This window comes from Tamandua tetradactyla, chromosome 15 (genome assembly GCF_023851605.1).
Source record: "Tamandua tetradactyla isolate mTamTet1 chromosome 15, mTamTet1.pri, whole genome shotgun sequence".
Classification (NCBI taxonomy): Eukaryota; Metazoa; Chordata; class Mammalia; order Pilosa; family Myrmecophagidae; genus Tamandua; species Tamandua tetradactyla.
This window is the reverse complement of record NC_135341.1, coordinates 5,297,654-5,322,989: the sequence shown is the minus strand read 5'-3', so window position 1 is coordinate 5,322,989 and position 25,336 is coordinate 5,297,654. Positions and strand designations below refer to the sequence as shown.

The 25,336-nt window shown below is 37.1% G+C and overlaps 1 protein-coding gene and 1 non-coding gene across 2 annotated transcripts in view; both read left to right on the top strand.

The window, feature by feature from the left end:
- The window catches only part of CNTN4 (contactin 4), an 831,113-nt gene that overhangs the window by 523,180 nt on the left and 282,597 nt on the right, over window positions 1-25,336 (top strand). The window lies entirely within an intron of this gene.
- Window positions 13,565-13,635, top strand: TRNAG-UCC (transfer RNA glycine (anticodon UCC)). Its single transcript has one exon. It is a non-coding gene; the product is annotated as a tRNA-Gly (tRNA).

The following is a 25,336-nucleotide window of genomic DNA, read 5'->3' as shown; positions in this document are numbered from 1 at the left end:
TGGATAGTTCGGGTGGAGGTAGGAAAGGGTATGGGGTGGTTCCCATGGTTCTGTCTTGGATGAACTGAGTTTGGAAGCAGGTTAGGGTTGGAGATGAAGAGATGGTAAGTACATTTTAAATCCTACCAGGTTTTATAATTTATCATCCAAATCTGGATGCTTATGAGTATGAGAGGGGCCATTGTTAATCATTTTTCTAGCACAATAATGGTAAACCACAAATATCTTGGGAAGGCTAGAATATAAGGTCCCCTCATCCTGGGAATATTCCAGTAGATGTGTCTATGCTAATCAGTCATTGAATATATGAGAATATTACATCAACAGGATTGAAGGTTTACAGTAATTAGACATTAACATAAAGGTTAGAATTAAAACTCCCTATGGGAGTAGATGGGATCACCCTAAAAGTAAGAGAGAAGAGCAGAAGGCCAAGGGCTCCATGGGAACGCAGGCATTAAAAGTTGAAAGAACCCCAAAGGAGACAAAGAGGGAAGAGGCAGAGAAATTTACTCAGAATTAAGAGAGGACAGACAGCAGGCATTTTGAGGGAGTGTTCATTAGTGTCCAATGTAGCAAGGAATCCGGTAAGATGAGGACTGAAAAATGCTCTTTAGATTTGGCAACATGAAAACAACGTTGACAATAGTTATTTCATGTGAGAGCTAAAGCTAGTATTCATATGCACAGGGTTGAAAAGTGAATGGGGGGGTGGGGTGCAAGGGTAGTTCAGTGGTAGAATTCTTGCCTGCCATGCGGGAGACCCAGGTTCAATTCCTGGCCCATGCACTTCCCAGGAAGCAAAACAAACAAACAAGCAAACAAGCAAACAAACAAAAAAAACAAGCAAAACAAAAAATTCAGCAAATAGTGCGGCAGTAATGGAATACTCACATGGAAAAAGAAGGAAATGTGACCCCTGCCATACAGAATACAAAGAAAAAAAAAGTAAATGGGAAATTAAGAATTAAAGAAAGTACATGCTTATCTAAAGAAAGAAAAAATTTTAAAGGAACATTACTAGAGGAAATATAGAGTCAGGGTAAACTATACATTTTTTCAAATTGACAGGACTTTGAATATTTTAGTAGGCTGAAGGAGCAATTTGAAAGATACAATTTTTATTCAGTAATAATACTGACTTGTTTTGGTTCAAGTTGAAAGTTTATGCAATTTTTATTCAATAACCTACTGTCTTATTTTTTAAACTTTACACTTACAAATACGTAGTGGAGGGAGTGGCAGCATTCTTTTGGGGTACTTTCCATGACTCACTGCTGCAGAAGGGTTATTTGAGAACATTTGGCAATTTGAAGGTGTTCAAAAGACTGATTAACTGAGGAGACTTCAGAAGGGTTCTGTGTTATGATTCTTGATTCTTGCTGGAGATGAGACTGGGTGGTCTGGTTGTGTGTCTGCTCTTAAGTTTCTGCACTAAGGCTGTAGCACTACTTTTCTTATTTATGGATACAAAGTGTGCCCTCCCTTCTGAAAACCTGTAGGCATTGTAGGTTTAGGTGGTTACTAAAATCCTAGTATTGCATAATAAGAATGTCTTTCCTTCATTATACTCGACAAGAAGGAGGGAGAAAGTGAGTGAGTGAGAGTTAGTCCTGAAAAGGTATGTCAGTCTCTCTGTTTCCTCTATGACCAATCACTGATTCTCTCCTTGTTCTCATCAGAATGAAGGACCCATTTCTTCAGCTAATAATTGACTAAAATACCATAATTACCCTCACTCCTTTAGTTCTTGTGAACATTTTGAAATAAAAATATGTATTTTGAGTTTTGGAAAGCTTTTAAGAAGCCCTGAACTCTGTCCTTGTGTATCCAGCCTATTCAGACTAGTAAGTATCTCTGGCTTTCATTTGGAAAGACTACATGAGGGACACTTCTAGAAGAGTTTTGGAGCCAATGTGTAACCATATAACATAAGGCAACATCATTTGGCTTCATCATGTTTATTTAATACTTTGTTTTCTTATTTTCAATAACTATCTAGAATATGAAACAGATGTTCTTTGGGGTCATTTACAATACAGCCTATTGTTCTTGCAAAATTCTCAAGATTCTCATTCAACATAGGCTGATCCTATGCTTTCCTTGGAAACATAGACAGCTATTTCATCTTTGCAAAAGATGGGTTGTGCTTGTAAAGTTCACCCAGCAGACTACTAGTACTCTATTCATCAGTTGCTCTGTGGGACAGTAATGCCTTTCCAGCAGGCATAAGTGATGGTTTGTTTTTGCATCTTAATAACATTAATCTTGTATGATATGATCCATATGCTTTATTCAGTAACTGTAACAATTAAAAGGACCACATGGATTCCTTTAGGGCACTGCATTGGCTTGTTTGAGAATTCAAATGCTGCTTACTGATTTTATTTCCAGCCAGTTTATTCTTATAAATCTATTTGGTCAAACCTCATGTCTTCTGCTCATGTTTTTGCTCCCACCCTAATCCTCTTCCTCATATGAATTTCTTTGGTATATAGAGTTCCTGTGGAAACAAATCATCTCTGACTACCCTCAATAAAGTGATATCCCCTCATTTAATCTCCATAATATATTTTTTGTATTTTCATCAGGGTAATTATTAACATACTCTGTGGTTTTGTAATTTTTTTCATATTTAAGTCACTATCTCTCTTCTTCACTATAATATAAACTCCATGAAGGTAGGAACCTTTTCTTTTGTATCCACTGCTATACCACTACATTAGATCTGACCCATACAGTGAGTTAAGAAATATTTGTTGATTGAAGTATTACTCTTTCAGTAGAACTGCCAACTCCTTTCCTTGTACCTTGCATTTTACACATACTTATATCATAGCATGTTTATTGAATGAATTTGTGTGGAGTGCCTTCAGCCTTCAACAGAGTCTGCAGACTGTGAACTCCTTGAAGGAAGAGACTATGTGTTATTCATCTCTGATTCCCTAGCACCAGCACCAAGTCAAGTATAGATTAAGAGTTTGATAACTATTAGATGAATTACCTATAGGTTTCCACTGAATTGAAGTTTATTTCATAAGCTTTCCTTAGCCCATGGGTGCAGAGACCAAAATTATTCATCTGTGCTAACTGGAAATAAACATAGCCCCTTATTTGATATTTTAGGTGTATTAGCTAGGGTTCTCTAGAAAAACAGAATCAGCATGAAATATCCGTAGATATAAAATTTATAAAAGTGTTTCAGGTACCCGTGGGAACATAGAGTCCAAAATTGTAGGGTGGGCTGTGAAGCTGACGACTCCAGTGAAGGGTCTGGATAAACTCCACAGGAGAGGCTCACCGGCCAAAGCAGGAAGAGACACTGTCTCTTCTGAGTCTTCCTTAAAATTCTTCCAGTGATTAGATTGTCACTCATTGCAGAAGACACTCTCCTTGGCTGATTACAAATGCAATCAGCTGTGGATGTAGCAGATGTGATCATGATTTAATTTTATGAAATGTCCTCACTGCAACAGACAGGTCAGCACTTGCCCAACCAGACAAATGGATACCACCACCTGGCCAAGTTGGCACATGAACCTGACCATGACAGTAGGTATAAGATGCAGATAACCAAAAATATTCCTAATATATTGAAAATTAATTTCTATTCCAGGAGAGATACAGTAAAACTATGTATTTAAGCATTCTTTATGTTTTCAGAGAAGTCAAATTTGTTTTGTACGTCTAAACACAGATTGAGTGTCATTCATGATTAGTACTTCTGACATGAGGTACTTCTGCTTGGCATTCAATGTCTGTTTCATCTTGGGTGTGTTTTGCCCCCTAAATCTGATAGAGAAGGATTGACGATGGTGAGAATGATGGTTACCAGTGGACACATCTTCAATTAAACATTTTAGTAATGTGTTCAGAGGTTCTATCAGGAAGTACAACACCATGTGTGTCTTTGATTGAATAAAAAAGTTTGCTTTAGCTAATGTACCTGACGTCAATTACCTGTCTGAGATCCAGCTGGATACCCCTCACCCTCCCTGGCAGCAGCAAAAGACAGAGGACCAATGGGGGCTCAGCTACCCCTATTACTATAAACAATCTATCTTACAGGTAACCAGGAGAATTTGCTGTGCTGTTGTCAGTGTAGAATTGATACCACACAGCATGTGAATAGAATAGTCAGGGACTCTTGGTTCCTTTGGAAGTATCTTGTCCAGGACATCCTCAAGCAGACAGTTTTAAAGTATATTCTTTTACCCAAACACAAATTCTTTCCAATATGACCAATGTATTTGTATCTTGTATGTGTATGTACTTGTGTTTGTATAACCACATAATTATATCTTTTTCTCTATGAAAACTCATATTTTTCCTTTTCAACAGCTTCACCTAACTATTATCGTCTCTTTGTATTTTAGTGCAATCATTTCATTTCCTGGTGGTAATACCTATCCTCTTGTTTTAAGAAAGAACTATCCCAGAACTATTTCATATCATCTATGTTGTGAGGCGCACCGAAAGAGAGACCACATAATTCAAAACTGCAAGCCAATTTGGAGTCTTTATTAGCCAGCCGGTGACTGCTTCAGAAACTTCCAAGAAGGAAGATTCAGAGAGCAGCACCTAGAGATTTTCAAGGTGTGCTTATAAAGGCTAAAATTATGTTGTGGTTTTGCAGTTGCTAGCAAGCAAGAGTATCATAGAAGCAGAAAAATGCGGTTGGCTGTTGCCAAAACACATCCCGTTCCCTCAGTTTCCTAACACTGATTATTGCTTAACTCTTGGGGACATTCCACCCCAATGTTGTGGGGATGTTCTCTGCTTGGACCTGATTGATTGCTCCTGGTTGGGCCTGACTGATTGCTTCTGGCCCTCCACATCTACACTTCATATAAGTTTAAGAAAAGATCATTATACAATTGTCTTAAATTTTTTTAATTTGATGTGCTCGTAGTATTCCCTTAGTGCAGATAAATTGAATTTCATGCCCAAAATGCAAGTCATAAATATCTTTTAAAATCAACAGTTGTACCTGAACAGTCTCTAAACTGTTAAGACCTAAGACTGCTCAAATTTCAGTGTCATTTTTCCCCATTTACAGCTTATAGAACCCTTTAAATCCCTATTGTTTTCATTCATGCCCATTATAAAATTGTTAATGTACTCTGATCATGACTACATTTAATAAGTGCTATTTCAGACAGGAAATGGAACTGTTATAGTGATAACTCCTTTCCCCTAGTGTATTAAAGGAATCTGTTTATATCTTACTGATTCTTCTCACCATAATATAATGCATGAAATAACCAGTACAGTTGGGTTCACTATAATGGTGAAAGAAAAGGGGAGAAAACAACACACACAATAATAGCCAACTTTTAATGAGAATTCTGTAGGGTTTTGACCAAGCAGATTCAAAATAATTTATCTATGATGATGGCAAAAGCACATTACTCACAACATTATACTGCTAAGGACTCTCACACTATTCCCAGGGCTGTAGTGTGGCCTCTTACAGATGTACAAGAATAAACTTTATAACTTTTGCTATTAGTTGCTAAGAAACATATTAGGATTGCAGCTCAGATTCTTTACTCTATCAGTCTCGTAATGCCCCATAGTGGCATTTATTTCCTTCAGATGATTAAATGATCAGCACTGTGATTGTTTAAATATAATTGCCAGTGAAAATGTTTTCGGAAAGCGAGCCACATTTGTATGGGTTTTATTCCAAGGAGGTGGGAGGGGGGAGAATGGGATTAGAGTAATGATTTTATTGACATTAGCATGTTGAAATGACTTGAGGTTTTGACAAGCATGTAATGGTTCCCTTTTCTGATTAATTAGAAATCAATTTTACTGTTTTTTGAATCTATATGTTGGATGCAAAGGGACATCAAAAAAGAATAGATTCAGAATGAGAGTGGTTTGAGCTCACATGCTAGAACTTCCACTTCCTGCATGCGGCTGACTTGAGTAAATGTTTAATTTCCTCAGAACCTCAGGGCTGCCTTATGCAAAATGGAGGTGGTAATAGAGACCTTTTACAGCAGTATACAAGGAATAAATAGGATAATATATTGCCACATGATAAATTGTGATGGTTACCTGTTATTGTTAATGCCTAAAATTAGGCATTTTTAAAATTTGAAATTCTCAGGATATTTTTTAAAGTTTTTCATAAAAGCAGTGACTGATAGGATAGATTAGGAATATATTCCTTCAATTAACACAGTGTTAACTCTCTATAGGTCATACCAAAATTACATAGTGACGTGTGAAACTCATTCACTTATTCCTTTATTTGCACATTATTCAAGATTAAACACTCACTGATGAAAGCATTAAATAAAGGGGAGGGGTCTTAAGCCCCAATCCCACCAACTATAATGGGTGACATGTAGCTGAAGAGAAGACATCTGAGTGTATATACCCCTCACATTCTGAACCAACAGTATTGTATATGAGGATTAGCTGGAAGTAATTGCTTCACAATCTACATTGAAGGCCAAATGTTGCTACAGAATGAGTTTAAATATTTTCAGATCAGCTCTATCAGGCACCATGTTCCCACACTTAGTGTCTTTTCTGGTTTTATATATTTAGTGCATGTTAATACAGTTGGGCTGTCCAGTGAAGGAGATCATTTATGACCGTTAGCCTCTGTGAAATTAAGCCCTTCCATGCACCCCACCACCACCACCAAAGAATTCACCTTTATAATCTCCAAAGGGTTCTGGATGTCCAAACCCAATGTATTTGATGTATCTTCTCATTTATATGTCTTATATTTGGGATTCCACAAAAGAATAAAGGACTCTACTGAGGAGAAAAACAGTAGTTTCTCCAGAAAATAATCTGGATTTCAAACATTTCTTAAAATTGTAGATCAGGCAACTGATCTCTGACTTTGACTTCCCCCAAGTGGGGCTTGTGCTTTCACCACTTCTATATGTCATATGCATCATACCTGTTTCATATTTGTTTCTGATCCCATAGGAAGCAGGTCTGTAGTTTTTGCTGTGTCCCCATACATACACATGCCCAAACATTTCCATGCTTGCATGAGTAGAAAAATGTCACTTTCATATATATAATAATATATTTTCATCTCCTGAGAGGGAAAGCTGTGAATCTGTCTGTCATACAGAATTAAATAATCTTTGGAATCCCATCATTATAACTTTTACGCAGTGTGACTTCTTTGCTGATTGTAATTATCTCTCACAATTCCAGTCCCAGGGTAAGTCATATATTTTGATCTGTAAACATCAACTTATATGCAAGACACTGTGCTAGGAACGCTGGAAAAGCAAGGAGGAAATTAGATAAGATCCTGCCAGAATCTCAAATGAGTAGGAAAGGGAGAAAGAAAAAGAAATATACATGGGCTGCCTACCATCAGATGAAAAGGAAGAAGCCAATATACCAGAAGGCTGATAGAAATAGAAAATCTGCCAGAAACCTAAACAAGGATTAAAGGGGCTTTTAATCTTAATTCTAGCAAGTTCAAACTTGCTGAATTCAGTAGTTATCATTTATATTCTTTATTCTTCTATAATTCTTCTCTCCTCCTTTTGAAAATATGAAGAAATACCCTGCCACCTTTTACATTTATCATCATTAACAAAGATCAAATATAAAAAACTTTACAAAAAAAAAAATGGGGAAAAGAGCAAGCAATAATACTACAGTGTGAATAAGATCTGAACTATACCGTAAGGGTGTATGTGTGAGTGAGGTGAGCACGTCACCTGGGAATATTGCATTACCCCCTTAATCTGCATTCCATGGAGCATCTATTTACTAAATGGTTTCCCAGTGGCAGTAAAGAGTTGGAAATACATACCCATTACTGTTTTCTACCTTCTTATAGTGTGGGTGTTTTGTTTCGTTTTGTTAAATAGTGAAGAATGGGCAGTTTATAAAAGGGACTGCCTCCCTTACTAACAAAGAATTAACTTAAGTCCCAGAAAATTCTGGCTGTTGCTCCAGGAATTATGATACACCACTGGGCAGACAGGAGACCAGGTGTCCGGATTCAGTTTGGGGACCAAAAGCCAATAACACTTCACGTTGAAAACCTTTTTAGTCCTCATTCCCTGTGGCTTACAGGATAAGCTACTACTTTTCTTTATCTCTCTGCTCTTTAATGCATAATAAAGAAAAGAAAAAGAAGGCCTGTATCTGAGAGCCCTGTGGTGAGGAAAAGAAAGTTGATGTTTATGAATTGCTTTCGAGGGAGAGATCATAGTCTTAGGATTGAAAAGTAACCTGAAATCAGTTTTGTGTTTCTGTAGAGTGCCCGAGCCTGATGCATCCATTCCCTCAGCTATCAAAGGTCATGCTGAGGACGGCTGAGGTCCCAGAAGGGAGGCGACTTGAAAAAGGTCACAGCTGACAGCAGAGTGTTGTTGTCACAGTGTAGTTATCAGGGTTTCCTGACCTCCCCCAAACTTACCCCCTATTTGTATTTGTGTTTCTCACGCTGGTCTCCCCTCCCCTGTTCTCCAGATGTATGTCTCTGAGGTTACGGTGGCACTCCAGGGATCAGAAGGAATAAGGGGTGAGATAGGAACCCAAGTGAGTCATTAGAAGGCATCTGTAATTTTTCTCAGCAAGATCCAGGCTTTTAAAACTTTCTTAAACTTTTAAACTGCTCTATAATTACTTCAAAATATCAATATTGGAGTGTTCAAATGTTTCCAGTGCTTAGGAAAATTCAAACAAATCTCGTGTCCTCCATGCTATAAAACAGCATTTGAACTCAAGACTAGAGAACATTTGTCACTTAAAAAAAAATCTGTTCTTGGCATTTTGAAATATCGTTTGATCACCGCCGGCTAATTGCTGCTGTTCCTAATCCACCAGGTTGACATTTAATGAATGTTTGTGATAAATCTGTCCGCTAGGTGGTTGAACCCCATAACTTTCTTGCTTCTTTTTCATTTCACAATATTTTTAATAAAGGTGCCAGGCATAATTCCCCTGGAAAGGTCAATATACTCTTTTATTAACCATAACCCTGACTGGTTTCCTGAATGAATATTGTCATGAAATGGGCTATTGTATTATGATTTCGAATTTTAGGTCATGCTTTTTAATTATATTTATCTCATTGCCTGTGCAAGTAGTTACTTGTGGACATTTAGAGAATTAGTATAATAACAAACAACATTTTTTATTGTCCTCTTTAGAGGTTCAAATCTCAGGTGCATGTGGAGACCAGGAAGGTAGCATGAACAGGTGATGCAGAAAGATAGAAGCCCAATAAAGAGAGATGTGAAACATCCCAGCCTGGAATGTGTATGCTCTTCCTATAAGGAATGCTATAAGCATTCAGTTTTTGAGAACAATTTAATCACTGTGCTGGATAGGCAAGACCCATCTTGGCCTGAATCTCCTACCACTGTTAGCTTATTGATGCTTTCACATACAACATTATGGGGAAAATAAAATTAGCCCCATTTTTCAGATGAGGAACTGAACATCAGAGAGGGTGAGGTCTTTACCCAAAGTCGTACAGCTAAAAAGTGGTAGAAATGCTACTCAAACTCAGCTCAGTATCCACCGTGACAACTGAAAAACCAAAACTGTGGTCTGAGGGAAAAAAAAAGAAATAACACAGTGAGTGCCGTACATTAGAACTGAAAGAACATCAAGCTGGGAATTAAGAGGTCTGCATGGCAGGCCCAGCTTTGCCCTTGGCAAAGCTGATGTGTAAATGCTTTGATTCAAATTTGATGTACTTATGATTTTGTGCCCATTGGAAGTTCCCATGCTGGATATGAAGGGCCATTTCATAGATGCCATTTTTCAAAGGTATATGATAGTTGATGCAGACTTAAGAAGTGGGTTATGATTTAACCAGTCTGCCTAGACCCTCAGAAAAGAAAAAATGTTCAAATCCTGCTGCCTTCTGTGGTCCTTATGCATAAGTAAGGGTGTAACCTCAGGCAGAGCTGTAACCTCTCTGTACTTCATTCTCCTTATCTGTAAAATGAGAGCAGTTGGATAACTGGATCATTTCTAAGATCCTTTCTGGGTGTAATATAACATTAATATGTGTGAACTAATGAAAATAACCCATTTCAGACAGAATCATAACGATACACTTGTCAAAACTAAAATGATGTCATGGGAAAAAGGACTAGAACTCAGAAGACATCTAGCAGTTAATAGAATAGCAATTAACCAGACAAGAAGTAGCCTGAGAGCTCCATGATGAGCTGGAAAAAGCAGGGTTGGGGTGGCAGAGGTCTCTGGATCAAAGCCCAGCTCTGCCTGCCTTTTGACAGTTGTCTCACTCCAAGCAACTTATCTAACCTCTCTGAGCTTCACTTTCCCTTCTGTAAAAGATGAATAATGGGACTTACCTCACCAGGTGGTTTTAAAAGTTAAATGTCATGGCTCATAGTAGGCATTTAATAAATGCTAGTACCCCTTCTTCTATAGGTATGACGTGAGTGCTGGCGTGAACGAAGGGAAGATTTTTATATAACGAGTCCCTTCTTTTTGAGTCTTTGGGTGGTTAAACTTGAGTAGCTCCTGTTTGGATCAGCCCTCATAGCTTAGATTACTTGTCCTTGATCACCCCATACTCCTGTATTCTACGTGGTCATCTGTCCATTCACAGAGGTGGATATGTCCATCCATTCCACAAATATTTAGGGAGATCTATGTTCTCAAAATTGTACAGCTAATGTATAAGACAAACAAGTTCCCTGCTATCATAGTGCTTTGTTGGCTGAAAGCCAAATGAATAACAAGAGAACACATAAGAAGATCATTCATTCAAGACGATGTTCCTTCCATGATGATAGCACAACTGGTTTTGCGATAGACAAGAACTAGAACAGAGTTGGCGATGGCTGACCAGGAGGGCCTCTTGGACAGCAGGATTGCACTGCAAAGTATATATTATCCCACGTGGTGCCTTCTGCTGATGAGGTGAATTTTGAGTTCAAATCTGTAGGATAGGTAGTGAGTCCCACCCCTCAATATCTCTTCCTGTTTGCCTGAAATAAAAAAAAAAAATAGTATTGGAAATTACTGAAATGCATCTGATCTCTTTTTCTTTTTTCTTTCTTTTTTTTTGCATGGGCAGGCACTGCCCATGCAAAAAAACATCTCATCTCTTTTTAAAGAGTCATAGTCATGTTCTGGAAGAAAAGATAGGTCCTACTGGAGCTCAGAGTCACTTGACCACAAGCAAAAATGTTCTTTTGCCTACAGTTTCCTGTATTTAAAAATTATTAGATACATTGTTGTGAAGTGCAGTTGAATTATACAGTGAGAACCATCACAAATCAGCAAGGGCAGCTTTTCCAAGAGAGTAAACTCTGGTGTTGGCCTTCAGGCCAAAAATGAAACACTAACCTTAAATGCAGTGAGTGACCTCAGTAATCCACTCAAATTATTGTATTTTTTACTTCAACTTTTTTGTGGGCACTCATGGATGCAAAAAATGTGTCAGAAATTGGTATAACAGACGTGATATGAAGCAGTGTACTGTTTGACCTTGATAGTGAAAAGGAATAAGAAAAAGATATTTTGGGAATCAAATGCTTTATTTTTATGTAAATTATGAAAAGGGTTATTTAAAAAGGATTATGATGAGAATTATTTTACCTTTTGAGGGGTAAAATAGAGGTTGTTATATATAGGAATTATTGCTATGAAAGACATTGATTAATAGCTCCACTCTTTATGAGATAACATAGAGACAGCAGAATTGGGTAATAAATGAGTTGCAGGTTCTGGAATCAGATTCCCTGAGTTCAAATTGGATTGTTACTTACCAATTATTGAACCTCAAGCAAGTTAACTTTCCCAAGTCTGATGTACTCATCTATACAATTGGGATGCTATAGCAAGTGCTTTATAAGGGCATTAGGTAAACTAATGCCTAGAATGTACTCATCACAGCTGCCATAGGGAAAATGTAATAACAAAACAACTATCATATTATCCTCATCATTATCATCATTACAGAAGCAGCTAATGTACATTGAGCACTTACTGTATGACAGCACAATTCTAGGCGTTTGCAAGTATTAACTCTCTTAATCCAATCACAAACTTATCAGGATAGATAAGGAAATAGAAGCACAGAGAAGTTAAATATTTTCCCCATCATCACACAGTAAGTGCTAGAACCAGGATTTGAACACTGCTAACCTGACTCCGGAATCTGTGCTTTACACATAACACAATGCCATTTCTAAATTAACATTAGATGCTACTAATACAATTGCTATTTCAAAATTTTAATTCAAATTAATTGGAAACATTATATTTATTAATACTTACTCATTATCAACAATACTTTTGCTTATTGTTATAAAAGGAACTTGAACTCTAGCATTGAACATTTAAATTAGACCCAATAAAAAATGTGTGATTGTAGTTAAAATACTGGTTAGAGTTCATTAGAAGTACTCACGAAAACTTCATTTTATGGATATTTTATAATTTTTCTGCAATGATGGTGTAAGGATGGACCTGCTGGAGCATAAATCATTCATTCTTATTCAACAGCAATGTTAGGCTCTTACTATGCTTGATGTTGGCCTGATGGCCCTCAACTTGTTGTAGAACTAATGTACGAGTTCTGCTCTCCCCTCCTGAGCCTGTCTTCCATCCCACAACAATTTACAAACTGGTGTGCCTCTCTTCCCAGATACCGCAATGGGGGAGAGAGAGAGCTGGATTCTCAGTAAGGCACAGAAGACTTTTCTTGCAACTGCTGAGGCAGCACTCAGTACAGAAAGCTAGCATGACCCCCCACTCTTCCTCCGAACTCCTTACTCCAGAGGTTTGTTTTTTGTTTTTCATCCCTTCCAGCATCTAGATGTCTGTTGATGGTGATCTCTCTTGATCTCATTTATTTCTACTTCTAAACATTCTTGGCATCTGTACTGTTTTCCACCTTGGGGGGGATTGAGGTGAGATTCCTTCTTCCCCAGGCCACTTGCCAACATCCCTAATGAATGTCACATCACTAGCAGGGAAAATAATTGGTTAGAAAGTAGATCATATTTCTCTCTTTCAAACTCTGCCTAGATTCTAAATTTGATCTTAGGGCCAAATTGCAGAAATTCAAGTCAGTGTTTGGGAACGGGGAAGTAAGTGAGTCCTTGGGGGAAATGAATTTCTGAAATGGTCTTTTGTACGATGTGGTCTTCCATATCACAGGCACCTACTCATTTCACTGTTGTGATGAAATTTGGGATTATTTAACCCAGTGGAATACAAGCTGATGGAATATTCATTAGCTCATAAGATCATAATAAAGTGGAATTTGGAGATATAAATAATTGATCCCTCATATGACACATCTGCCTAGCTACAACATTCTTATTGAATTAAGATGTTCAAAATCTATCAAACTTTTGAAAATAATATATGAAAGAAATCTATTGTGATGGAAATTTTTAAAACATCATTATTTGGCTAATTATTCTCCACAGTCTTTTAGAGAATACACTAGGTCTTTTAAAATTCTTTTCCAATTAAATTGTAATCCCATATAAAACTGCTATTCTAAAGGTCAAATTATAAAGTATTCATCCTCAGTGCTTCTAAAAGATAATCATTAGCAGGTGCACGGGTGGTTCAGTGGTAGAATGCTTGCCTTCCATGCAGGAGACCCGGGTTCGATTCCCGGACTATGCACCCCCAAAGGAAGAAAAAAAAGTCATTAGTGCCAATTCTTAAATGGAAACACTATTAAGCTCAATATCCAAAGAGCTTTTATTTAGAACCACCCATGCCTCCAGCCAGCCAGGCAGCAGCTAGCATCCTTAGGGCCAGACAGGAAAACAGTACTTCTGTATTTGCTTTAAGAATGCCAAGAAACTTTTCCTTAAAGAAACAGCACTTAAAGACATTGGTCAGTACAAAGTTCAGGATATCTATATTATGAGAGATGTGAAAAGAAGGGGTTGGGGTTGCTCTCATTCTGTCTTCCACATTTATTTTCTTCATGTCTTTAAGGATTTCCCCTAAACATAGGTGGGTCTTCACCATGTGGGATGCTGCATCAGTTTATTTTTAGTGATATTCACTCAAGAGCCCTTAGGAATTTGTCTGATTCATCTCAAATGAGTCATGATAATTAAAAGCCAGGTCTCTAGAACCACCCTACCTAGGATTAAATCTTGGCTCCTTTTATTAGCTGTGTGACTCTGGGTGGATCATTTACTCTGAATCTGCTTCCTCATCTTTAAAATGATAATAACAATAATGCCTAACCCATGGGGCAGTTGCAAGGATTAAGAGGTATGACACATGTAAGATGTGGAATAGTCTTTAGCAATGATTATTACACCATCATCATTCTTAAATTGCCTGAGAAGTTTTAGCCCTGACCTGGCTCTAAAGTGGACTTAAATCAGGAGGAGTTTCCTTCTGATGGAAAATAGAGGAATCCCAGAGAACAATGTAAAAGTCAGAGGAAAAAAGGGAAAAGTTCATGTGTCAACTTGGCCAGGTTATGGCATCCAGTTGTTTAGTCAAGCAAGCCCTGGCCTGATGGTGAATATGGGTATTTTGAGGATTTAAATCATTAAGTAATTGATTGCATCTGTGGCTGATTACATTTACAATCAAGAAAGGGGATTGCCTTCAGCAATGATAGAGATCTCACCCAATTAACAAAGGTCTTAAGGGGAGAAATGATGATTTCAAACAGTCATAAGAATTTCTGTCTTCCTCAGGCAGCCAGCCAGCTTCTCTTGGGGAATTCATTGAAACTTTCATCAGTGCTCCCAACTCACAGCTTCCCTTATAAAAGCCAGACTTTCCAGTCCCTGAGGTCACATGAGCCAATTCCTATAATATTTGTGCATACATCACTCAATATTTACACACACAGATGTGTGTGTATAGGTATGTGTACTGTCTGTTCTGTTTCTCTGGAGCGCCCCAACTAATATGTGTGTTTGCAAGATAAAAAGTAAAGTTTTCATTCTGAACCCAACCATTGATTCTGATTCTACATGGGACTAGAGAAATGCTTATAGTTTCCAGTCATTTGGTAGAGTTTCCAAGTGAAGGATCTTCTTTCTTTGAGAAGATGGAAATAATACTAATGATAATGATACTAATAGCAGCAGTTGCCATTTAATGCTTAGAATTTGTCAGACACCAGGTAAAACAACTTACAGTATAATCTCTTTTAATATTCAGGAAAAAAATCATTATCCGCTTTTAAAAATGAAAACACAAAGTTAAGTCACAGGAAGTAATTTGTCGGGGTCACAGAGTTCGTAATTAGCCAAGCAAGAATTCAAACCTAATTTTATCAGATTCTTCTCTTCTAAACTCTATGGCCTCACCTGGGCCAGGTTCCCTCTTCAATATCTGGGGCCCAGCTAAAGGGACTAGTTGTAAGACTAAGTGAGCTGAGGAGAGAGAGACATCCAGCCATAATATATGTCCAGAGCTTGCTGCCTTCCATCAGGTAAATGACCCAGTTGTTTATTACAGATGCTTGCCATATTTTTCTGAAAGATCTACAGGGATAGTCACTTCACAGCCACCCTCAGAACTTGACCAGTTCTGCTACTGTTAGTGGAACTGGTCAAGCATGGCAAAGTAAAGGCCTAAGTAAGCAGATGTGCTCTCTGTGACTTGGACCCCCAGCTGACAAGCTCACTGTGAGATGTTCTGCTTGAGAACTTTCTGTTTAACATGCCAAGCAAACCAACCAAGTCTTAAGACCAGGGAAACCACTGCTTTCTGTCAGTATCGCTTGGATTTATCGAATACCTTTGGAGGACGAGTTTGATATCTATCATAGACCTATCTACCTTAAGTAAAAGCAGCTCAGGGAATGACCAGTGAGCTGCCTTCTCCTGCTATCCATCACTAGCACATTTTCTTGATTATTTTCTGTTACAAGGAAAATTATCTTATTTTTGATGCAGAAACTATAGATGAAATAGATAAATATTTGGTAATAATTGGTAATAATCAGTATCTGCCTTCACCACTTTGCAGAAGTAACATGTACTATTTGTTACTTTTTCAAGTTCTTGTATAGATAGGTTAATTTTTTTCTCCCTTTGTGTTCCAGTGTAACATGTATATAACATAAACTTTGCATTTTAATCATTTTAAATGTGTAACTCTGTGACATTAATTACAATTACATGGTTATACAATCACCACCACCATCTATCACAAAAGATTATTTATCACCCAAAGCAGAAACTCCATACTATTAGGCAATAATTCCTATTCCCCATTTGCCTCAGCCCCAGGTAACCTCTAATCTACTTAAGTCTCTGTGAATTTGCTTATTCTAAGCATTTTATATAAGTAAAATAATAGAATATGTGTCCTTATGTAACTCACTTATTTTACTTAGCATAATGTTTTCAAGGTTCATCCATTTTATAGCATTTATCGAAACTTCGTTCCTTTTTTACGGCTGAATAATATTCCATGGTATATATGTACTGCATTTTGTTTAGCCATTTATTTGTTGATGGACACTTGGGGCTATTTCTGCATGTTGACTATTGTAACTAATGCTGCTATGAACAATGATATATAACTATCTAGTTGAATCTCTGTTCTCAGTTTTGGGGGGTATATATCTAAAAGTAGAATTTCTGGGTCACACAGTAGTTATATGCTTAAGTTTTTTGTGGAACTACCAAACTGTTTTCCACGGTGCTGCAACATTTTAAATTCCCACCAGCAATGCATGAGAGTTCCAATTTCTCCACATCCTCACCAACACTTGTTATTTTCTCTTCTGTTTTGTTTTCGTTTTTAGTAATAGCCATACTAATAGGTGGTTTGATTTGCAGTTTCCTAATCGTTAATGATACTGAGCATCTTTTCATGTGCTCATTGGCCATTTGTATATCTTTGGAGAAGTATCTATTTACATCCTTTACCCATTTTTTTAATTGAGTTGTTTGTCTTCTTGTACTATTGCTTTTAATACTTTTTTGTTTAATTATAAAATTCAAATGAAATTGGATTCAATTCCTTAATTAATATGTCTTCCCTGCTAGAAGGTAAACTCCATGTCACCAGAGCTAACAGAATGTCATAAACATATTATGCATTTAATAATGAAGGAAGGAAGATCAAATTTTTGATCACCACAAACTACCTGTTCCAGCAAGAACAAGCCATTAGACCACTCAGAGGTTATTTTTTAAATGACTTTCATAATACAACTCACAAGATTATTGGGAAGAGTTAGGCAGATGGTCGTGATCAATATTGCTGTTATTTAGTTCAGTACCACTTTTTAAAGATGAGGAAACTGAAGCCTGTACAGATTTAGTGATCCCACCGCCAGGTTCACTTAGAGGAAGAATACAAACCTTCAAACTTTGTCTCCAGATTTTAAGATGCTCCCTATGCTTTCCCAACATGGATCTTAACTTGGACATTTTTATAATGTGAAGTGTTGGGTTGCCTGAATCAAACAATAGGGATTTCTATGACGCAACATCTTTGGTGATAATGGTTGTGAATGATCTTTATTTCAAAAATGGATCCTCAGACTTATCAGGAGTAACGTTAATTTGCTTGACTGTTAATATTGCTTAATTTTGAATGAAATGTTTTTAATGTACCTAAAACTGATTGATGCATGTATCTTCTAGCTAAATATGTCCTAATTCTGACTGTGATCTTCCTAAGCAAAAAATGCTAGAAAGCCAGTTGAATTAACAAATGCACTCAGACTTCAGCATTATTCAGTTAAAGCTGAAGTCCTTCAGAAATCAGCTACAGAAACCGTCTTGCTAAGAGACACCTGTCACAACCAATTCTGTTCACTTAACGCTCATTTCTAAAATTGATGGGTGTTTTGTTTTAATTTCAGGAACTTCCCTCTCCCCTCAAACAGAGAAATGGAAAGAAAGATATCCTTAGTTCAGGCTCCTGGTTTTAAAATGGGTGTAATAACAATAAAATCCACAAAATTAATATGGGGTGTATTATACGGTGCATTTTAAGGGTACAGATTCTGAAATGCCAGTATTTCTGGAAACATTCCTCTAGTGAACAGAGATTTGCAAAGCAGAGGTTGGCTTTTGTAAAAAATAGGGACATCTCCATCGCACCACCTGATCCGAGACATGTAACCTCCGTGGGGAAGTACTTTTGTTTTCATTATGGGTGCTGAGGAGCATGTCCAGTTGAATTATTCCCACATTGTAAGCAGTAAAATAAAGAAAAATAACCTTGTATAAAATGCTGTAAACAGGCTGCCAGGGTTCAAATGAAAATACTCCACAATTAGTTCATCCTAAATGGAAATAGGTGTACTCTCTGGAAACAAGGTCATGCATTTCATTCTCGATTCCTATCACACCTCTGCTTGTTTCTCCAAAGCTATAATAAGTCTGGTTAATCATCTTATCTACTCCTCAAACCCATTAATCTCTGTTATTAACCTACAAGACCTTGTCTGATGGGGTCCAAAAAGCAAATTTTAAGACCTTGATAATACTATTAGTGATATAATAATGTTTCTCCATCCCAAGTTTATACCCATAAACATTTGGCATGTTTCCATTCATGATAGGAAAAGGGACTTTGGATTTTACTGGATTTGGGACCTTTAATTATTGGTAATTGGCTTTATGAGATTTGATACAGTATTGGTTTAATCAAGGAGAGTCACAACTATTGAGACAAATGGTTTTTCTTTTCAGTTCTCAATCTATTCTGTTTGGAGTACATTTTATCAGCATAGGTTATTACTTTTGTTTCCGAGGAAGTATTTTTTTGTTCCAGTTGACGCAAGACCTTTGGGACCACCACATCTTTAGCTACCAGTGCATTACCTCATTCGGTGCTATGCCTTTACAAAGAAAACCTGGTAACCACTGCTAGCCTTAATCACTGTTTCTGAATCTACTATAAGGGGAGAGCAGCAGAGTCATATGGAATTGCAGGAGCTAGGAGGTTCAAAGGGCCCATGTACTATTACGGTAACCCATTCCCGTGAATGGGTCTCGGAGAATGAATGACAAATTCACATCTCAGAAAAAATTGCAAGGCACTACCTATTTCATTGCTGGTAGATTATGACTAGTTGGGAATGCCAAATAAAAAATGCAGTAGCAACTATCTGCTGTCTGCAGCATAAGGAAATTTGGCTCGTTTCACATCTGCCACATCTTTTAGGTATATTTTCCTATCCTTTCACCTTTTTGAATAGTTTGGACCAAACACTGAAGATTGTGTGCTGTGTTTTATGGAGTCTGATCCTCAAAGCTTGTTAAATCATCAGAAATGTCTCAAACTCTGCTTACCAGCATGAAGCACTGCAGCAGCAGTCCTCATTGTATGCTTAGAACAATGCTGATTCTAGGAGAAATTAGCAGTTAACAGCCCTGGTTTCAACAGGATTTTTTAAATTCTTTGGTACTACACTGTCTATCCCCAAGACGGAGCTCTTGTAAATGGTAGCCCCCAAACTCGTTGAGTAATTAATCTGTTTTTTGTTCAAAGAGAAGCATCCAGGGCCAATGTTCTGCACAACAGACTTTGTAATAACTGTTAACATAGTAAAGTAAAGTGAAATAGGAAGGAAGCAAAAATGTCAACCTAGGTTCTAATCTTGGCCCTACCACAAATAATCTGGGTAGTTGAAGCAAAACATGACATCTGGAGGTTTCAGTTTCCTTTGGGAATGCAAATATATGATCTCTTGAATCCTTTGAAAACATGAAATGTTGGAATTCTCTGCCCATTGTGAAGAAAAGTGTGCTTCTATAATATCCACAACCCTATTCTGCAGTTTGTTTATGGTCTAGCTTTAGTAAGAATCACCAACCCATTCGAATATTTAAATGATCGATCAAATACCTTGAAAAGGGTTGATATTTTAAAGGTATCATAGACAGGAACATATCCAGATTAGGAAGATTAAATATTACAATTGGGACTGGCAGGCTGCCATTTTTACTGTATACCCAAATAAACAGCTAGAATAGATTTTGGCACACTCACAAGCTTTTCAGAAAATATGTGAGTAGTGTGATGCAGGGTTCTAACCTTTTCCTGAAGGTGTTAGTTCAAACATTCCCGCCCCCCCTCCCCCAGGATCTGGTGGAATGTGACATCATATATTTCCTTTGTTTCCCAACAATTATGTTATTCTCTTTTCTTCTTTCCAAAGAACATGAAAAGGAAGCTGTAATTGGGATTTTGTGGGCTCTCAATTCCTCTTTCTTTCCTACAACCGAGATGACACCCTCACAAAGGGGAGGGAAGTCTTTAAAATTTTTTCTGTCCAATAGGTTAGAAGGATCTCATTTTGCTTTAACAGCCCTATTTCAGAGTAATAGAATGGTATTTTCTAATTCAAATTTGTTTTGTATCTAAAAAAAGTGTGTGATCAGTGCAAAAATTAATCAAAATGATATAAAATGTGATTGTGGGCAATTAATTCTTTGTATTATATCTAATTTTGGTATGTTCATTATTGCAGATAATTTAAAGACCTCTTTCTCAGGCTTCTAAAACTTTACTTTTCTTACCCTCTCATGAATCATAGCAACAGCTGGAACAAAGCAGGATGTTTTGTTCTCACTATTGAATTGTTTGTTAGAGCTTTCTTGACACTTAAGATGCAGGAGGTTAAATCTCTGTTTGTTTTCTTCTTTTAAATTAAATCCAGGTACATCAGAATTAGGTTATGTACTTGATTTTGGACAAAAAATAGAGACTTCAAGAAGCTAGACTAGGGAATTTTCACGTTTTTTCACTGCAGTTTTTGCTAAAATGGAATTATGGGGAGATGTCTCTTGTAGAATTATATTTGAAGATTTTCTAGAAACCAAAATGTGAAAAGTTTAAGAACTCATCAGTATGGCTGACATGAATTTAAGGTTTTTTAAAGCCAATCAAGCAAAATCTTTTGGCATCCCTTTATCCCAAAATACCACTTGATTAAATTCATTTTTCAATATCACTTTTAATTCCTTAGTATGGTTTTTATGTGTCCTTATTTCTCTCAGAAAAAAATGGAAATGAAAAGCTGAAATCTAAAAATAAAATTCATACTTAATGCACAAGCTAAATATACCCCCCCAATTTCTCATTGCTGCATTAATTCAATGAAATCTAATTTAGGCTAGTACCACAGCTCTGAATAGAGATGAATAAGTATTACCAGTTCACATTGTGTTTCTGCTTTTCTTTAAGACTTATCAGAAAAAATGTTAATTGCTTAAGTCCTTACATAACATGGTGTGTTCTTTAAAGTTTTCTGGAAAAGAGCTTAAAAGCAAAGGGCAGCAACAAATTTAGCTTTTATTTTTTTAGCTTCATCCCATTCTGTTGCTATTTACCCAAACTACTCATCCTGATTTCGTACATTGTTTACGAGTTAACTTTCAGAACTCCAGATATTGTTTTGCTGCTTCCCACCCCATACTCAAATTCCTGTGACAGCCTTTGTTGCTTGTAGGACTGTTTCCCAAACTGGTAGTTCTCTAGGATGTAAATAAGAGCACCTCCAGAAAGAAAATGTTCAGTACTCAAATAAATTTTGGCAATCATTGGTTAAAGTTAAACAAGTCCTTTCCTACAGGAATTTTTTTGCAGTCTGAACTATGAATCTCTAAGAGGTCAATGTAGTTTTTAGGCTTTCTCAACCACAAAACATTTTAAGGCATCCCTATTTAATAAGAATATTTTGTGGGAAACAACGTGCCAGGGTGGCAAGACGCACCTTTATAGCTTCATGTCTTCCATTTTTGTGCAGATGTGTTACTGCCATTTTGTGATCACACTGTTATTTATTTTTTTATTAATTAAAAAAAAAATTAACACAACATTTAGAAATCATTCCATTCTACATATGCAATCAGTAATTCTTAATATCATCACATAGATGTATGATCATCATTTCTTAGTACATTTGCATCAATTTAGAAAAAGAAATAGCAAGACAACAGAAAAAGAAATAAAATGATAAGAGAGAGAAAAATAAAAATAAAAAATACAAAAAATATATATTAAAAAAAAGAACAAACAAAAAAAAACTATAGCTCAGATGCAGCTTCATTCAGTGTTTTAACATAATTACATTGTAATTAGGTAGTACTGTGCTGTCCATTTTTGAGTTTTTGTATCTAGTCCTGTTGCATAGTCTGTATCCCTTCAGCTCCAATTACCCATATCTTACCCTATTTCTAACTCCTGATGGTCTCTGTTACCAATGACATATTCCAAGTTTATTCTCAAATGTCGGTTCACATCAGTGGGACCATACAGTATTTGTCCTTTAGTTTTTGGCTAGCCTCACTCAGCATAATGTTCTCTAGGTCCATCCATGTTATTACATGCTTCATAAGTTTATTCTGTCTTAAAGCTGCATAATATTCCATCGTATGTATATACCACAGTTTATTTAGCCACTCGTCTGTTGATGAACATTTTGGCTGTTTCCATCTCTTTGCAATTGTAAATAACGCTGCTATAAACATTGGTGTGCAAATGTCCGTTTGTGTCTTTGCCCTTAAGTCCTTTGAGTAGATACCTAGCAATGGTATTGCTGGGTTATATGGCAATTCTATATTCAGCTTTTTGAGGAACCGCCAAACTGCCTTCCACAGTGGTTGCACCATTTGACATTCCCACCAACAGTGGATAAGTGTGCCTCTTTCTCCGCATCCTCTCCAGCACTTGTCATTTTTTGTTTTGTTGATAATGGCCATTCTGGTGGGTGTGAGATGATATCTCATTGTGGTTTTGATTTGCATTTCTCTAATGGCCAGGGACATTGAGCATCTCTTCATGTGCCTTTTGGCCATTTGTATTTCCTCTTCTGAGAGGTGTCTGTTCAAGTCTTTTTCCCATTTTGTAATTGGGTTGGCTGTCTTTTTGTTGTTGAGTTGAACAATCTCTTTATAAATTCTGGATACTAGACCTTTATCTGATATGTTGTTTCCAAATATTGTCTCCCATTGTGTAGGCTGTCTTTCTACTTTCTTGATGAAGTTCTTTTTTTTTTTTTTTTTTTTTTTTTTTTGAGAGAGGGAGGAAAGGAAGGAAAGAAAGACAGAGAAGGAAGGAAGGATGGAAGGAAGGAAGGGAGGAAGAAAGGGAAACATTTTCTTATTTTATTATATTTTGTTTGTTTGTTTGTTTTTTACATGGGCTGGGGCCGGGAATCGAACCGGGGTCCTCCGGCATGGCAGGCAAGCACTCTTGCCCGCTGAGCCACCGCGGCCCGCCCAGATGAAGTTCTTTGATGCACAAAAGTGTTTAATTTTGAGGAGCTCCCATTTATTTCTTTCTTTCTTCAGTGCTCTTGCTTTAGGTTTAAGGTCCATAAAACCGCCTCCAATTGTAAGATTCATAAGATATCTCCCTACATTTTCCTCTAACTGTTTTATGGTCTTAGACCTAATGTTTAGATCTTTGATCCATTTTGAGTTAACTTTTGTATAGGGTGTGAGATACGGGTCCTCTTTCATTCTTTTGCATATGGATATCCAGTTCTCTAGGCACCATTTATTGAAGAGACTGTTCTGTCCCAGGTGAGTTGGCTTGACTGCCTTATCAAAGATCAAATGTCCATAGATGAGAGGGTCTATATCTGAGCACTCTATTCGATTCCATTGGTGGATATATCTATCTTTATGCCAATACCATGCTGTTTTGACCACTGTGGCTTCATAATATGCCTTAAAGTCAGGCAGCGTGAGACCTCCAGCTTGGTTTTTTTTCCTACACTGTTATTTTTAATTCCTCATCATCTTTGTTCCTGCTGTCCCTTACCCTGGCATTCTCTTTATCTCTTTTTTCTCCTCTTGATATCCTACATTTTTCCATATCAAAACTATGTTATATACTTTATTAAATTATTGTTTTTCCCTGTGAGAATTAGAATTCACTGTCTCCTTTGTAATTCCATAGCATTTTGTTTACACAGGTACTTAAGCTTTTCTCATTATCTGTTCTGAATCAGGCAATTGGCTAGGTCTTCTTGCAAAAGGTAGTACTCCTCAGGAGCAGGGGATTTATCTTCATTTATCTTCACATCCTCCCTTTCTTAGAACTCTCCCAGGCATGTAATAGGCAGTCATTCTGGTTGAACAGAATTGAGTTGAATCACCCCAAAACCACAAGTCAAACCAGGTCACTCCTCTGCTTGGATCCCTGCCCCTGCTTCCATTTTCATCAGAATAGGAGTCAAAGGCTATCCAAGGCTCCCGCTTCCCCACATGTTCACCCACCCTCCCCATGCCAGTACCTCCCGACTCCATCTCTGAACTGCTCTCTCGTTCATTCACTCCACTCCAGCCCAACTGGTCTCCTTGTTTCCTTTAAGATGGCCAATATTCTGCCTTTTGAGAGCATTTTCTTCTACCTGGAATGATTCCCCTAAAAACTCACCTGGCAAAATCCCTTCCACCTTCAAGTCTTTTCTTTAATGTCACTTACTCAGTTTCTTACCCTGAGAGCATAATTTAACCTGCCTTCCTTCCCCCACCTCTTCCAATTCTTCCTATCCTGCTGTTCTTTTTTTTTTTTTTTTTACCCCCAGCTGCATTTTTTTCTAACATACTATGTAATTCACTTGTTTTTTTTATATTTATTGCTTTCTTCCCTTTCCTGGCAAGATATAAGTTCCGCAAGGACAGAGATATTTGTCTGTTTCCTTCATTGCTGTGTCCTTACCCCCTAGAGCAATATCTGGCCTATATTAGACACTTACTATAGTTGAGAGAATTGAATGAATATGGATTTCATCGCATTTTCTAAAACAACAGATTTATGATGTTAGTTTGTCATAATAGGTCCATGTAGAGCTTAACAAGATCAGAGTAGTTTTTGTTAATTTTCATTATTGAAAAATTGTTCTCTGTACTTCAGCTCACTCAAGCTGTGAAGGCAGTAAAACATTGCATCAATTAAAATATTCCAATTAACACTAATCAGGACGAGCAATATTAATACCACAGCGGAACCGGGTTGTTCTCTCTCAGTAGCCTCATTTCACTCTAGACCCAGTATGCCAATTGCATAAGATAACGTTTGTTCCTGATCATGAATTTTGGTAAAATGGAAACTTTTTACAGGAGAGGAAAACAGAGCATTCAGAAAATGTAGGTGCCTATTGAAAAATATTCTACTTCTGCTCTTCAATGCATTTGGTTTAGCCTTGCCTTCGTCATCATCATGGTCAAGAACAAAATTTCAAGGCATGTCTGCTTTATCACAATGCTGAGATTGATTTTAAGGAACCTAGGAAATATGGAAGTCACTGTTACCCTCAAGGGGGTTGCACTTTCCACTGACTAAATACTGTGGAGTCTAGTCTTAGATCATTTATTTATTCAGATATCTACCTTTGAGCAAGTCTCTTAACTTTTCTGAA